At 32.4% G+C, this 14,149-nt stretch overlaps 1 protein-coding gene across 2 annotated transcripts in view; it reads left to right on the top strand.

The window, feature by feature from the left end:
* The first annotated feature begins 11,898 nt into the window (after positions 1–11,898).
* shisal1b (shisa like 1b) overlaps positions 11,899–14,149 on the top strand; it is a 55,692-nt gene continuing 53,441 nt past the window's right edge. For both annotated transcript variants that reach the window (XM_058767918.1, XM_058767917.1), the window contains exon 1: positions 11,899–12,132. The gene's annotated coding sequence lies outside the window, so the exon portion shown is untranslated. The remainder of the gene's footprint in view (positions 12,133–14,149) is intronic.

Raw genomic sequence — 14,149 nt, 5'->3', positions numbered from 1 at the left:
CCCTCTTTAGGAGGAGCGTCAGCATCTGGGTTTTAGGTTTGATCTAATCTACATGTTTCTGCAGTTATCAATGCAAATAAGGCCTGAGATAATACAAGGTTTTTTTGGTGGTCCAAAAGATTCTGTGACGTAAATTCAAAAATTCAAAAACTTGTACATTGACCAAAGTTACTGTAATACTGTAAATTATTCATTATATTATTGATTATATAATTTAATTATAAATTATTGTTATATCCAAACATTTTAAAATGTTATATTATAGTACTTTGTATTTTGAAATACACATATTGCTATAATTATTGTTGTTTGGCTAATTATTAAAATATTCAAACTCACGAGGGGCAGAGGACGGGTGAAACTTCTTCAGTTACATGCAGTCCAATTCTGTAGAGTTTTCTCTAGAGTTGAGGTGCAGAATCCATGTGGGCCTTCGAATCACTGATCTGAAACACAGAAGTTCATGAAACTTAGTTGAGGACTGCAGAGAATGGATGTATAACAGTTTGACACGAAACTACTTGAGACCGCCGTCCCATCACTGCATCACTGGATTCTCAGTGATAGCAGGCTTAAGGTGGCCACTCCATGAAGAAAACTCATTTTATTTGACGATTGAGAAGCTAGTCCTAGATAAGCTCTTTTCTGTTGCTATATCTGCAGTTTGAAGCCTAGAAACAAACACAAACACAAACTGCATGATTATTCAGAAAGGGAAAGCGATATTCCTCACGAGGCTCTGAATGTGATAAATTCCTCTCCTCTTTCAGATTTGATTGACGGCTAGAACGGGAATGTCTCGCATACGCTGTGTATAGAGATCCCGCTGGAGGCTTCCCCATAGAGAACCAAACAACATCTAAATAAAACCTCTGTATGTGATAATAATATGCAGAGGCTTCAAAGATTACCCTCAACAATTCAGCATGATCACAGCAAAGCATCTGCCAGAGACATAATTATTCTCATTTGAGCCAACAGCTTTCAAATATGTTTGAGCTTCATTGATTTAATGAAATGTCAGTTTATTCATGGTCCAGACGGAATCTGTTGACTGTTTTTGGATTTTCTGTGCTGATTTTAGGAGAAATCCTACATCTAAAAGCATTACAATATATATATATATATATATATATATATATATATGTATGTATGTATGTATGTATGTATATGTATATATATATATACAGTATATATAATAAAATAAAATATAATTCATATACTTTTATAGTTTTATACAATACAGTATATTTTATAACAGTTTTATATACTGTATATTATAATAGAAATAGACAGAAGAACAGAAATATTAAATTGTTTTATAATTACATTTCATGTAGTAATGATGATGATCATGATAATAATAATAATATCATCATTTACTTTTATATAAGTATACAAAATAATTGAACACCTTTTCTATTATAACCGTTTTATACATTACATATTGAAATAGAAATAGACAATGAAATAACAAAATAATATACATAATTTATATACTTTTATAAAAAGGTAATATTTTTCAACACTTTATATGTAATTGAATATATTAATATAGTAATAAAATAAAATATTAACAATAAAAATTTTATTTTTATAATATTTTAGAATTACATTTCATTTAATAATGATCATAGTAATAATAATATAATCAATAATTAATATATATATATATATATATATATATATATATATATATATATACACACACACACACACACACACACGCATGCTAAGTTATTACACTTTAAATATATTTTAGAAGAATTTCATATATATTAAAATTATTCACTTCAAAGTCATTCATAGAGCATACATAACTCCTTACAAAAGATTAAAAATGAAACTACGACCAAATTTTAACTGCCATATATGTAATACTGCATCATCAGGTACTTTTCTTCATATGTTTTGGGAATGTCCTATCGTCATTAGTCTATGGACACATGTAAACCTGGTTTTATCCTCCTTACTACAAACTGATTGCTTTGCTAACCCAAGTTTATGTCTTCTTAATGATGATTCTGGTCTCTGTATAAGTTTAATACAAAAGAGAATGTTGTTTGCTGGTTTTACGGCAATAATACAGAACTGGTTTACACCGCACATGTGTGGAAAAACATATTGGGTCCATAGCCTCCTGAAAATAGTGACTTGTGAATGTACAACAGCGCAAATTAATGGGGCCAAGCCTTCTACTATTGATGCTTGGCAGTGTTTTTCCTTTAACATACTTGATTATATAAAGAAATGACTTTTGTTTTTTTCTTTTTTCCCTCCCTCTCTCTCTTCCTTTTGACTGGACTCTTCAAAGTACTGATTATATTGTATGTCTGTTGTTGTTGTTTTTTTTTTTTTTTTTTTTTTGATGTTGTGTGTAAAAAAACTAAAAGCTGATAACAAATATATATTAAAATTAAAATAGACAATGAACTTTTAATAATTATACATTATAATTACATGTCATGTAATATTATTAATAATTACAATAAATAAATGTATATATTTTTATAGAAATATGCAATATATTTTAACACTACATATATAGTGTTAAAGATACATTATAGTCATAGGCTAATGTAATGTTAAATATAAATTAATTTTATTATATGTATTATATTTCAATTACATTTTCTCATATTATTAGAATTAGAATTAGAATTAGAATATCTGAGAATGTATTATATATCTGAAAATCTAGGGAACTTCCTGCAGAGTCCTGCATGTGCATGGAATTGTTCACTGTAAAGAAAAAAAAAGCTTTTCAGTCTGGGAAAAAAATGACTTAGTTCTTGGATTCTAATCAGTCTTGTAAATTTTGGATTTTTTTCCTTTTGTTGTTTCCACAGTATCCATTTCAGGAAACCATTGTGGGACATAGGATCCTATTGACATTCTTGAACAGTTTTGCCATTAGCAGTCTGCAGGTTGCACCAAGGTTGGGACTCTGCTCTGGTCACATGTCCAAAATCAGGATCTTACCTCATCGATCAAGACTGGGATGGATTTAGTCTGGATTCTTCTTAACTTCAGTCGCCCATCAGAGGCTTGCGGGACTCAATCCAGGCCACAAAAAGTGATCAAATAGGCAGTGGTGAAATCAGCCCAAGAAACGGGTGATTTAAAACTTCATATCCTAGAATTAGAAATATATTTCATTGCTTCTGACAAGAAATGACTCGAAAAGGCCTATTATGAATCATAAGAAAAACTCGGCCAAAACTAAAGCCAGACTACCAGGTGTATTGAATTTATCGGCACCAGACATAACAAAGCGGTTCTCCTCTGCGGTGTCCCAACTTACTGCCAATAAGATTTGCAATACAACCCACTTTCTTATTCCAAACTTGGACGGGATTTTCTCATTTTCTCTCTAAAAATGCCACAGTACAAATCCATTCCTCGTGTGATGCATTTCAGAATAAACCTAGAAGCTAATCTCCAGCATTTCCCCAGAGAATAATTGGAAAAGAATGATGCTTCCACATTACAGATGACATTCAAAAACATTCCCCGAGCTCCACGAGTTGACCTTTAACCTGTGTGCGCTTGTGTGTAAGTAATGAGCTGATCACCTTATTCAGTAAGGACACCCTGCCCTCACCACCTTGAGCCCACGGGTATTGATGTGTTGTGCTCTGCGCGTTTTCTGCGTTAAAGAAAAATCTATAATTGTTCGGGCAGAGAGCAGAATTGATCCTGGCAGTGGCGTTTCGAGCTCTGTTTTCACCCTGATTATATTACAGCCAACGAGTGCTAAAGTTTCCCTGGTGGACTCAAAATGTGTTTTCTGCATTTATTTCTGATTTATTCATTGTCATTCAGTCGGAGGTTCAAATGTACTCTAATTTGTTTCATACCGGTGCTTTGATTTCTGTTTCTGCAAGTTAAATTAGAGAGGTAGTTTTCCTTGTGGGAGCCGCCACCAGTGGAGAACCATCATCTGCGTAATGAATTGTCAGATAAATAAAGAGAGGACGAGAGAGACGAGTGGAGTACAGTGCTGGAAAAGCTGCATAATTGAAAGTAGTTACGGTCAAGCTACTCTTTTAAACAAGCAGCTAGCAGCAAAAATCTAGTGAAAATACAATAATATTGTGAAATATTATTACATAATACTGCATATCACACATTATCTATTACATTTAAATTTTATTTAAATTATTAAATTTATTTACATTTTTTAATATTTGAGCACCATTACTCCAGTCTTCAGTGTCACATGATCCTTCAGAAATCATTCTGATATGCTAATTTGCTGCTCAAGAAACATTTATTATTATCAATGTTGAAAACAATTTAGGAATAAAAGTTTTTGATTAATATAAAGTTCAAGACTTATTATTAACAATATTTATTTGAAAGAAATCATCTGGAGCATTTGGGTATAAAAAATATTTTAGGTTTTGATTTCTTTCAATAATAATAATAACAACAACAAAAACAACAACAAATGTCCTCAAATCTTTGAAGTGTATACACATCAGATGATGTTCAATTTTACAATCACAACAGTATTTTCTGGCAAGAGAATATATTCATTAGTGACAGCATTAAATTAAAAATATGTGGGTGAAAAATGTATCCAAAAACAGCAAATAAACAACAATAACAAAAACTAGTCTAAAATAAGTGTGAACAATGATAATTGTATGTGTGAACAATTAACAATAAATAATAATAATAATAATAATAATAACAACATGTATTAATATATGATTTATATAACATATAATATATGTTTTATATAATAAATATAAAATATATTTTAAAACACTAAATTTATTTTATAACAATGTAATATATTTTAATAAACAGTAGCATTTAACTAAATAGCTCACTACAAAATAAAATCAATAAAATTAAAAATTAAATAAAATAATAAAGGCAGAATATGATAATATTCTAAAATAAATAGAATATAAAATATATTAAAATATATAAAATATTAATACATTTTATTTTAATTAACAAATAAACATTAATAATAATAATAATAATAATTAAATTACAAACAAACAAACTATGGACTAATCATTTATTCAAAGTGGTTAATTTGCAAGAATTGTATGAACGAACTGAAAATGAATCACTTACCACTGTGATCTTGTAGACTTTGGATACGTACATCTGAATAGTCCTTGAAACTTTAGGATACATCACAGAGAAGACATTATAAACAAGCATGATTTAAGATATCATTCATTCATTGCATGAATGATATCTCAAATCATGCAGCTTGAGGAGGGAAGGAGTGTTAAGTTTACATCTATAAATTCCATAGACAAACACTGAAAGAGGGAGCCATAGAAATGAGAATATCAGATATTTTGACATGATTTAGTATGCAACCATCTAAAGCATCCTAGCAACGGCATAGCAATTCGCTAATGGCCACTCTGAACATTTTATCAACGGCACAGCAACAAACTGGAAATCTCCCCTTACACCCATAATATCACAGTTGTGAGTTTTGCATGGACAAGCACTCTATTTACCTTCAGTAAATGTAAAAATAATAGTTTACATAATAACTAAGAACATCTTTTACCCACAGTAAATAACTGTAATGGAAACAGGCACTGTTTAACACGATTTTCTCTTCTTGACGGCTTTTAAACTCGTTCATGTCTCATTGAGTTGAGTTTAACCGTCCTCATCAGATGAAACGCAGCTGTCGAGACGATAACAGAATTTCAGCAAAGGCGACAAACTGCCAAAACATTTCAGAGCACTATTAAAAGAGATAATCACTCTGACCGCAAAGGCACATTCCACATAACCTCCATCTGCAGGTGACCTGTGAGGTGAAGACCACAGCAGGCAGAGGTCGAAGGTCGAGACTCATGACACTCATGTGTGCACAGTGCCAAGAAAAGAGCAAAACACTCTGATAACACAATCACTGCAGCCTCAGCTCACTGTACACTACTAAAAATAAAGGTAAGAGGTCCACACAGAGCTTTAGAGTGTCTAGCTCTTTATAAAACAATCTGTTTTGATGGTTTAAAGAACCAAGAATTCAATACACTAACCTATAAGTTATAATATATCTTTAGAGAAAAAAAAAAAAAAATCTCCAAAAGAAGCTTACAGCTCAACTCCAGAATGGTAAACTATCAAAAATGACCCTCAGATCCACTGAAGAACCTTTATTTGTCAAAAGTAGAGAGCTGCGGTGAGCATCAGGGTTTTGGCCCATCTGTCCAGAACAGTTTGATTTAATAGCTCAAACAGTGTAAGTTGATCCTGCTTGTACGGTCTGTCCTGAAAAACGACATGAAAACTGTTCAACAGAGCCATAAACCTCAGAGAACCACAGAACAGACTTAATATACAGCACGAATACTTTGATTTTCTCACTGTTTTAAAGTAAAACATGTTTTGGAAAATATATATTTCTCATAAAATTGTATTTTTGTGCATTTTTCATAACAATAAACAAACAAAAAAAAGAGACTAATCTTAAATCTGTACTCCAAAGCATTTAAGATTTACAACAGTTTAAGCTGGAAATTTCATTTTCAGGTCTGTGCTCAAAAAGTGGATAATAATTACAGCATAAATATAGTGTATTATGGAAGCTTGTTCCCACAATGGGAGAAGTTAACTGCGACTTTTTACTCGCAATTCTCTGATTTTTTTTTCTCTTCTTGGAATTGCATGACTACGACGGTGTTTTAGTGCCACTAAAATTAAAAAAAATCTAAAATTACGAGATTAAAGTCGTAATATTTCGAGAATAAAGTCGAAATTACGAGAATAAAGTCGAAATATTACGAGAATAAAGTCGAAACACTACGAGAATAAAGTCGAAATATTTCGAGATTAAAGTCGAAACACTACGAGAATAAATTCTAAACACTACGAGAATAAAGTCGAAATTACGAGAATAAAGTCGAAATGTTACGAGAATAAAGTCAAAATATTACGAGAATAAAGTCGAAACACTACGAGAATAAATTCTAAACACTATGAGAATAAAGTCGAAATTACTAGAATAAAGTCGAAATGTTACGAGAATAAAGTCAAAATATTACGAGAATAAAGTCGAAACACTACGAGAATAAAGTCGGGTAACACTTTATTTCGATAGTCCACTTTAGACGTTCTACTAACTATAAGTAACTTTGCAACTACATGTCGACTAGCAGTCATTAGAGTATTAGTAGACTGTCTGCTTTATATCATCTAACATTTTATTTTTATGGGTCCACAACATACAACATACTGAGTATTAGAAACTTTGCAAGTATATGTCAACTTATTTTACTAAACCTAAACCTACCCTACTGAGAGTTAGTAGACATGTAGTTGCAAATTAATGAGAATTAGTTGACATGTAGTTGACATGTAGTTACAAAGTTACTTATAGTTAGTAGAATGTCTAAAGTGGACTATCGAAAAAAAGTGTAACCTAAAGTCGAAAAACTACAAGAATAAAGTTGAAATTACGAGAATAAAGTCGAAACATTATGAGAATAAAGTCGAACTATTACGAGAATAAAGTTGAAATGTTTCGAGATTAAAGTCTAAATGTTTCGAGAATAAAGATTATAGTTATAATATTTAGAGTTTTTTTGCGCATGCAAATGGCCCGGATTTGGAGCACCGGGAGATATTCCAAATCTCAGTTTTCAAAATCTGTCAGTTTTATAGCGAAATACAAACAATATGTAGGCTATATTGCAATAATGTGTTTGTTAAGCAGCATGTGAGTCAATCATCTTTCTGATTACAATAACGAATCACGAGACATTTTCATTATAAATTTGGCTAAACTGTTTTTTTTTTCATGCCTTATGATGTTCCTTCACTTTATATCTTGCTATAAACTTGAAATAAAGAGCAAAAACACATTTATAATTTGTATTTCATTATAAAACTGGCAGAATTTGAAAGCTGAGCTGTGTGTAAAAGCAACAAAGCACAAAATTGTTGTGTTTACTGGTTGACTGGCGCGCTACAAATAATGAATGGAAGACGTTAAATATTATGTCCTCATTTACAGTATACCATGAATAAAACAGTTTGTGAATAGTCACTTAACGTTTACAGCAGAAAAGACAACAATATGACGTATGGTAACAAATTTGAGTCCACTTCAACCTTTAGAACGTTTTATTGCTGTTTAATTAAACAGGCTGTGTGAGAAATGAAAGTTTGGACGCTATGTTTTTGCAGAGCAGGTGGAATTTTCACAATAATTTAATGAATTGATTCACATAAATACAGCGATCTGTCACGCCACATTAAAGATCTTGAAAATCACATTATTGTAAAACACATAATTTGTGTTTCGTTATAAAACTGATTTTGAAAGCTGAGACTTTGTTTTATATTAAAAGCACTAAAAGCACAAAGCTTAAGCTATTGCTATTGGGTGGCTGGCGCACTACAAATAACGAATGCAATGGAAGACATGAAGTATTATTTCCAAGCATACTGTCCCCGCGAGTATGACACATGGTATGATTTCTGCTAATAATCCCACATATATTTGTAGTGTATTAAAAAAGGGTTAAATAAGAGAGCTACAGCGCCCCCCCAAAGGAATGCCAATTGAGTGTGTGAGCTGATGTTAAGATAAACAGTTGTTCCTGTTCAGTCTGTTAATAAATATCATATTCTTGATATTAAGCTGTTTCCACGAGTCACGAGTTAAAATTGACATCCCAGTAAGATGATTCGGCCACTCGGACACAACAATATTCAAATCAATTCTGGTGGCCTGGCGACTTCTCCAGGTGCTCTCAATGCGGGCCATTTGCATGCGCAATGTAGGCTATACTCTCAAAATATTATAACTTTCATTTCTACTATTTAAATCCTCGAAACATTTAGACTTTATTCTCATAGTATTTTGACTTTATTCTCAAAACATTTCGACATTATTCTCGAAATATTACGACTTTATTCTCGTAATCTTAGATTTTTTATACTAAAACGCTGTCGTACATGACAAACTCAAAATTCCGAGTTATAAAGCCAATTCTGAGAAATAAAGTCGCAGTTCTGAGAAATAATCAAAATTTCATGAAAAGTCATGATTCTGAGAAATAAAGTCAGAAGTCATATTTCAAAAGTTCCCTCACATTTCTGACATTATAACACCATTGCGAGAAAACAAACAACTTCATGTCCCATAATTCTAACTTTTTAACCCGCAATTGTGAGTTTATATCTTGCAATCCTGAGAAAAACAGTCTGAATTGTGAGAACAAAATCGCAATCACCTTTTTTTCTCTTTTTTTTTTTTAATGTAATGGCAGAATGGGCTTTCATAGATTTGTACCAAAAAACACAAAATATATAATAAAAATATTATCCAACTAAAAAAAAAAATGTTGTATTATATTTTATATTTAACTTAAAAACATTGTCTATTGGCATTGTCTATTGGCATCATAGGAACTTAAGGTTCTGCATTGGCAAAATACTTTTTGGAACCTCTCTTATTAAGAGTTTATGACCTTTGACCTGATTTTTGATTTGAAATAGCATTACTTATTGACTTAAACCCACAAATAAACGTTTTACTTTATGACACTAAAGTTTAGTTTCTAACCCTTTCTTAACCCTGCTTCTATATTGTGTTTTGGGGGTATTTCATGGCAAATTGGAATTTCCCTTCCAATTTTTCCCATTCCCTTGCAGCAAATACCAAACGTTTCCGTCATTACAGCAGCCTGAAACTTCAGCGTCTCAGAAGTTTCAAAAGAAACGCTCACGACGACCTAAATTTCTTTATTTCCCGTGGCAGGCGTAAGCTGTCCTCGAGTGACTGCTCTCTGCTCTGAGAGCTCATTTCGTGGTTTTTCTCTCGTCCAGGAATAAATGTTTAAGCAAGTGCAGAAAACTTGGGTTTGTAAACATCATCTTTCCTCGCGGCTCTGACGCTTCACCTGTGATTTACAACCCAGTCGGGCTCTTCCGGCGGGTCACAGCTGAATTAATGTGCTGCGTTTGGAGCAGGAGATTGTTTACCAAAAGTGACAGTTCTTCCTCGAATGCTGGCCCTTGTGTCCTTTCATCATGTGTGTTTATTGACAGTACCATATGCTCTTGCGTTTGCCGATTTAATACTGTTTTGCGGGAAGATGTGTGTGTGTGTGTGTGTGTGTGTGTGTGTGTGTGTGTGTGTGTGTGTGTGTGTGTGTGTGTGTGTGTGTGTGTGTGTGTGTGTGTGTGTGTGTGTGTGTGTTTGAAAGAGAGAGTGTGTGAACCTTACAGCAATTCAGAGGTGCTGAAAGTGTTTAATGTGACGCTGCAGAGGGATTTTATTGAATCATAACTATATTAGTGGCGAGAAATGCCCCGTCACACGCACACTTTCAATGACACTCAGGGCATGAGAGTAATTCAGTCATTAATACTCGTCTCATCCCTTCACAGTCAAACAGACTAAATATTTGTGTGTGTTTGAATAAGAGACGTATCCTTGTGTGATCTCAAATACACAGAGGACACACACAGGAGTGTCAAAGTAAATTAGATTAAAGCCTAATGAAAAGAGGGGCGGGAAACACACACACACACACACACAGAGGTTTGTTTATTTGAGAATCTCATTGCTTTTAAATGAAGCTATAATATAAATGCATCAAATATTTAACATCAATTCCTCTATGTAAAATAACAGTATATAAAATATATATAATATTAATATAATTAAAAATGATTGGCCCATTTATAAACAACTTTAATAAGGACCTTACAATTCCATAAGATAAAATATCAATAAGTATGGGTCCAATTTTAAAAATATATTCATAAAATAATTTTAAAACAAATAAAAGTAGATAAATTATATTAATTATAATTGTATTAATTATAAATGTAAAACATTTAATAAATTAAATATAATGTATTAATTATAATATATAACTAAAAATTATATTATTTGAAAAATAATATTTTGATAATTAAAAATACCTTTTTATTTTTTTTGCTTTGTGATATTATTTTTATAACAATACCCCTTCATTCCTGCAGCAAATTATTATAATAATTTTCTAGTAATTTTTAGAATTTTTAATTAAGTTTTTTTTTTTTTTTTTTTTTTTTAAAGCATGAATCACTGTATATAATAGCTGTAATAAAACTAATAAAAAATACTTTTTAGGACCAATATGATTTTTTCATTCTCATTACAGATGCAAAAAAATAAAATAAATTAAAGCATAAATCACTGTTACTGTAAAATAACTGTAATAAAAATACTTAAGTTTAACAACATTTTTATAACAATTAATGCCTCCTCATTCTCATTACTATGAAAGCAAACAAATTAATTTTAAGTGACAGTTTTAAAGCATAATTCAATGTATTCCAGTAAATTAACAGTAATAAAAATACTGATTAAAATATGAATAAAAATACTATTGAGAATAAACATCTGAATGCTTTACTATACTAAGAACTTAGGGGGGGGCACGTAATGATCCTAAAACTGACTTTGTTTTATTTACAAAACATATTTTTTTCACATTTTTGAAGCAAAATGTGACCTGGAGATTCACTGAAAAATACCTTTAATTTCTAAACAATAGATCTTTTGTTTATGTTATCAAACATATCAAACATTCATCTGAAAAATGTTTTGCTAGAAAAGCAGTCTTTAAAAAATAATGCAACCTGTATCTAATGCAATGATATTCAGACATTTTAAGTGTTACTTGACTGTCCAAATTCTTTACACAAACACAAACAAACAAACAAACCTACACACAGATGCACAAAACCTCAAAACAGACACACAGTTCTCCCCGCACAATCTCTCCCTCTCTCTCTCCCTCTCTCTCTCCCTCTCTCATTCAGTTGGTCTCTCACTGAGAGCTTTACCTTCCCCTCCCTCCTTTCTCACATTGTACTCTCTCTCTCTCTTTCTCTCTCCATTTGGAGCTCCTGGATTCACTGGTGAGGTCTTCAGCTTTGGCTCTTCTGTGATATTTGACGGACACATCCAGGACCTCAGCTGTATCAGGATGAACTCCACATTAACGACCACCAAGAGCGCTGAAAAAGAGTTTGAGGAGCAGCACAAGACAAACTGACACAGATTCAGAGAGAGAGAGAGAGAAAAGAAGGGATTTCTTTCCGAGAGGGAATCCCCCACCCAGGGAAACGGAGGTGAGTGTCGACTGCTGTTTTTGATAAAGAAGGAAAGCAACTAGTATTTCCCTCATGTGCGAGACGGGTGGCTCTGTTTAGCACTGCTGAGATTGAAGAGAGATTTCATTTGTGTTTGATGCGAGGTGGATCATTTTCATAAAGTTAGAGGAGAGAGGTTGTGTGTTCGATCTCACCTCTCTGACGATGTCTGTCGCTGGCCAGGTGTCTTTCGCTTCACTTTTGATTACGACTTTCTAATCTGATGAGAGAACAGAAACATATAAGTGTGTTTATGCAGAAAACAAAGAGATGTTAGTCAGTGTTTTCTTCCTTACTAAAAAGTATGACAGTATCACCATGGTCTTTTGGATGATAATGTGACCTTTTGGACATTTTACTGTGGTAATACCATGTTTTTGGATACAATATCATCTTGGACATGGTATTATGTTTTAACATTACCATGATTTTTTAAGGAACACAGTAAATTCCACGGTATATGAATATGATAATTATAACAATAACAATAATAACAATAACAATAAAATATGCATATGTTATATATATTAACAAAAAATTATATATAGTAATATAATGTATCAAATAAAATAAATGCATATAAAAAAATATAAATATAAAAATAAAATATATTAATATATTAATATCTTTTTTAAATTCATATATTTTAAATTACATTTATATTCATATATATTTTCCCCCTTTCTTTCTTTTGTTATTTAAGAAATATTCAAAAACACTGTTTTTTGTTGTTTTTTCCATCAAATGTACCATGGTAGCACCACAGTAGAGGGTTGTCCTTCCCTCAGATCACTCGTTGAGTTGTTTTGAAGCTTAAAGGTGTTTCAGAATTACGTTCAACTGGCAGCAGAGTGAAGCTGGTAACTTAGAAACAGGCACGTCTGAGCGCTCACACACACACACGGGGGATGGGGGCGGTGGGTGTCTTCCATGGAAATAAAAGAAGAATATCTATGTGTTCCACCACGGCGGTGTGTGAGAAGCGGTAATGATGGTCTTTACTGAGAAGTGTATGTGTGTGTTTGCTTGCATGTGCAAATGTGCATGAAAAAAAACTAAAGAACACGGTGTATTAGCAGAATAAATCGTGTTGCTGAGTGGAACGGTGCAATCAGTCCATGAGAGCTTGTGTTCATTACTGCTCAAAGCCAGAGGTTTGCGTGTTCCTGAAGAACTTCATTCAGAAAGAAACGGTTTGATGAATTATTAATCACATATTAGAGCGTTTACATCAATAAAAGATGGAAACAGGCCGAAAACAAACATCATAGTAGTCCGATCACACCGCCCGCCCAATAAATGATCCATAAACCTGGTGAGATTTAATGCACGTCCTCTGTGTGTGCGAGCGAATGCTAATCTGGAATAGAAGTTGTTTTCTCGGACAAATTTTGTGATGTAATTAGTGCTGAAGTTTTCATCAACTTCCCAGCATGAGTCTCGTGTGCTGATGGATGCCGATTTATTACCTTTTAATTAAGGGCAAAACAACACAGTGGGTGTCCCCAAACACACACACACACACACACACACACACACAGGGGGACACACTAATAGATTCAGATCACACAAGCCTCATAAATACACAGGTAACAGGTACTGTATGTCATTCTTATCAGTGTGACAGAGTTCAGATTCTCATCCTGCACAAATACTGGAGTCTTTCATGTTCACAAAAGACAACAATATCCTCAAATTGCTCATTCAGAAGTACAATTTGTGGATATTGTTGTCTTTTGTGAACATGAAAGACATTTAATTTAAATAGAATAAGAATTAGCATTAGCATTAGAAACAAAAAGAAACATTTAATAGAAACAAGATATTTTATTTATAGAAACGGAATAGATTAATTAAAATTTTGAAAAAAGAAAAAAATAATGAAAATTGATTAGCCCTCATGTCATTCCAAGACTTTATTTTTTCATCAATTCATTTTATTTTATTTTTTGAAACACAAAATATAGTCAGCATCTAAGACTGTTTTCACAGCAAA

This window comes from Onychostoma macrolepis, chromosome 25 (genome assembly GCF_012432095.1).
Source record: "Onychostoma macrolepis isolate SWU-2019 chromosome 25, ASM1243209v1, whole genome shotgun sequence".
Taxonomy (NCBI): domain Eukaryota; kingdom Metazoa; phylum Chordata; class Actinopteri; order Cypriniformes; family Cyprinidae; genus Onychostoma; species Onychostoma macrolepis.
Note: the sequence above shows the minus strand (reverse complement) of the source record. Positions and strands in the feature narration are given on the sequence as shown.